We start from the raw sequence: 4,137 nt of genomic DNA on the forward strand, positions 1-4,137 counted from the left end.
TGGGAACACTGGTCTTTTCTGGTTTGACAGTGGTGTGCTTTGCCTTGGGACATCTGGGGTCTCTAGCCAGAAAAGGCATGGTGGTATGCAGCAGGCTTACAGGAGACCTTTCTCTCTCTATCTCTCTCTTTCTCTGTTTCCTTCCTTCTTTCCTTCCTTCCTTCCTTCCTTCATGTGGGGTGTTGTTAATTGTTTACAGTCGACAGAAAAATACAGCAGTTTGTACATGTACAACATGTCTCATCTTTCCACATAACTCTTCAACCCCCTCTAGGACCTCCTCTCCCACCATATCCCAAGAGTTGAACAGTCCCCCCCCCCGACCCCGACCCCCACCCCAGATTCTGTTACTTCCATGCCATAGATGACAGACTGACATCTTTCTCTCATTAGTATTTCAATGCTGGAAGCAAAGAGCTTGTTCATGGCTCCGCCTCCTCTGCCTCCACCTGCATCTGTAGCCTCGGGTTCCCCCTTCCCCATGGAAGAAATTTCTTTTATTCATTTATTTTATTTTTCATGGGGAAATGACCACGGACAACAAGTTGGGGAGATGGAGAGCAGGAGGTGTGTCCTTTCTAGAAACATTGCTTTTGTAAGGAGAATGAATGAATGAATGAATGAATGAATGAATGAATGAATGAACTGGATCTCCCCAGTGTGGACCATCCTTTCAAAGGCTTCATTCAGATGCAGATAGTCCCAGCTTTGGGGCAGGATGGTCTTTTTTATCTTCCCTCAACACTCAACTGTTGTTGTTGTTGTTTCCAAGCTGCAGAGAGAGGGGGGAGGGGGGAATGAAATGTGCTGTCTTTTTTCTTTTCTTTCTTACTTTTTGTTTTTGTTTTGTTTTGTTTTGTTGTTGTTTTCAAGTTGAGGTAGCTCGAACTGTTTTCCTGAGGCCAAAGTAGTCCAGCATGAAATTTAGTGGGGGGTGGGTGTTTGTAGAAGGAGGAGAAGGAAAAATTAAAAGAGCAAGCAAGCAAGCAAAGAAAGGGTGAATGAAAGAGCATAATGTTTATGCAAACAGACTCAAGCACTGAGATTCCAAGGTCACAGGTTCCAGCCCCCACACCACCATAAGCCACATCTGAGCAGTGCTGTTGGGAGAAGGAGAAGGAGAAGGAGAAGGAGGAGGAGACTGAGGAGGAGAGGAGGAGGAGAGGAGGAGGTGAAGGTGAAGTTGGAGAAGGACACACCCTGCTTTCTGTATTCTTTCTTCTTCTTTCACAAGTAGTGAAGCAGGGCTGCAGGTGTCTCTCTTTCTCTCCCCCACTCCCCCCAACCCTTCCCTCTCAATTTCTGGCTATCTCTATCCAAGACATAAAGATAATTTAGTGATCCGGGAGGTGGCGTGATGGATAGAGCACTGAACTCTCAAGCATGAGGCCCCCGAGTTCAACTCCCCGGTAACATATGTACCTGTGTGATGTATGGTTCTTTCTGTCTCCTCCTGTCATTCTCATAAATAAATAAATAAATAAATAAGGGAGTCAGTCGGGTGTGAGCACAGCAGGTCAAGCGTGCACATGGCACAAAGGGCAAGGACCACCAGTGTGAGGATCCAGGTTCAAGCACCTGGCTCCCCTCCTGCAGGGGAGTTAGTTGCTTCACAAGCAAGCAGTGGTGAAGCAGGTCTGCAGATGTCTATCTTTCTCTCTGTCTTCCCCTCCTCTCTGTCCTATCCAACAATGGCGACAAAAATAAACCAAAGACAACAAAAGGGAATAAATAAGTAAATAAATAAAATATTTTTAAAAGATAATTTGTTTATCTTGAGAGAGAGAGAGATGCACAGCCTTCTCTTCTCCCCTGACACCCCCCCACACACACACACACACAATCTGTTAAGCTCTCTCAGGCATGTAATAGACAATGAATATACTAAAATAGAATCAGACACGAGAGAAAGGGTCCCCGGTGATACCACGATTATGCAAAAGACTTTCATGTATTGGACTCCTCTGAGGTTACAACTTCAGTCAGTCCCTGGTGCCTTCACAAAACCTGTAGGTGCAAGACAGGGAATCCTGTTCCTCAGATGAACAACAGCAGAAATAAGGCTTTGTGACACACAACACTCAGCTTTATTCATTCATACATTCAGCAAGCAAGCAAGCAAAGTGTGTTGTTCCCCTCCCCCAGTTTTATTTTCTAAAGGAATGTGTGTGTGGTCTTGGACAGACATGATACATATTATATACAGACATTTCTGCTCCATATAAATATATAAATCCAGTGAATAAAAAATGGCGGGGGGATGAGGGAAAGGAAATTGGGGGTGGTGGCTACCTACCAGGTACCCTGTCTGAGGAGTCCCCAACTCTCTGCTCACCACCACCCTTCACCCTTCACTTCCATATGGTTTATTGGATTTCTTTCTTTTAATGGAAAAGTTACAGTTTATGCTGAACCGCTTACAATGTATCCGGATTGTTATATTGAAGAGTAGATTTAAAAAAAAAAAAAAGGAGGGGGGAAGGCAGGAGGGACAGTCCAGAATATTGCTGAGTTCTGGCAACTGGTCTTGGTCTATGGGGATCCCACCTGAGACCTCAGCTCCCTCTCTCAAATGAAAATACATGATAGATAGATAGATAGATAGATAGATAGATAGATAGATAGATAGAGTCGGGGGTTGGGTGGTGGCGTGGCACACTGGGTTAGGCACACATAGTATGCAATGGGAAAAAATACACACACACACACACACACACACACACACACATACATATTCCCCTCCCAAATTATTGCTGGGGGTCAGTGCCTGCACCAGGATTCCACTGCTCCTGGAGGCCTTTTTTTTTCTCCCCCCCCTCAGTTTTGTTGCCCTTATTTATATATATTAAAAAAAAAAAGAAAATCAGTCAATCGATCAAAAATAAATGCTTTTAAAATTGTATTTATTCCATTTTATAAATAAAGCTTAAGAAATTATGTATTTGTGAGAAAGGAGAAATCTACAGGGCCGGGCTGAGGGTAAATAGCATAATGGTTATAGAAAGAGACTCTCATGCCTGAGGTTTCAAAAGTCTCAGGTTCAATGACTGGACACCATATCCCCCCCCAACCACCATCTGGTGACAGAGAGAGATTGAGAGAGAGAGAGAGAGAGAGAGAGAGAGAAATCTACACACAGAGACCAACCAGAGCACTACTCAGCTCTGGTTTGTGGCCTATTGTGGAATGAATCTGGCCTGCACTTTGAGGCCTCAGGGGAAAAAGTGAAGGTCTTTTGTATAACCAAAGGTTATACAACTTCTTTTGTATAAACCAAACCCCCACCCCTGCCCCCCTTTTCTTCTCCCCCCCCATCAGTGTCTTGTTTTTTCCATAAAACAACAAGAGCTGAGACAGCATTGACAAGAGTAACATTAACAACAACAACAACAACGGTAACAACAAGGGCAAAAAAATGGGAAAAACAACCTCCAGGAGCAGTGGATTTGTAGTGCAAGCAGGCACTGAGCGCCAGCCATAATACTAACAAACAGGCAAAAAAAGAAGAAAAAAAAAAAAAAGAAAAAGAGAAAAGTAAAGAAAACAAGAGCTGAGCAGTGCTCTGGTAAAAATTAAAACATAACATTAGTGGGAGTCCAGCAATAGCGCAGCACGTTAAGCGTGCTTGATGCAAAGCTCAAGGACAGGAGGAAGGATCCCGGTTCGAGCCCCAGGATCCCCACCTGCAGGGGAGTCACTTCACAGCTGGTGAACACCATCCTAGAATGGCAACAACAGCAACAGCAGTGCAGGGGGAGTGTTCTAGGAAAGGAAAAGTAGACCTAAGTATCCTTCCTCCCCCCCCCCCGTCCCCCACCCAGGTTTATGTCTGTGGATCCCTGCCTACAGTATGAATCCACTGCTCCTAGAGGCCATCCCCTACCCGCCCCCTGCTTTGAATGGCCCTGGTTGTTCATCATTACCGTTGTTATTATTGCTGTCATTGTTGTTGGATAGGATAGAGAGAAATCTGAAGAGGAGGGGAAGACAGAGAGGGGGAGAGAAAGATAGACACCTTGGGGTGGGGGTTGGGAGTTGTCTTGACTGTAGAGCTGTGCTTTGGGAGCACATGGTACAAAGTGCAAGGACCAGGGTGGGCATCCCAGGTCTAGAGCCTCTCGCATGGTGGTGGGGGTG

Source organism: Erinaceus europaeus, assembly GCF_950295315.1.
Source record: "Erinaceus europaeus chromosome 6 unlocalized genomic scaffold, mEriEur2.1 SUPER_6_unloc_1, whole genome shotgun sequence".
NCBI lineage: Eukaryota > Metazoa > Chordata > Mammalia > Eulipotyphla > Erinaceidae > Erinaceus > Erinaceus europaeus.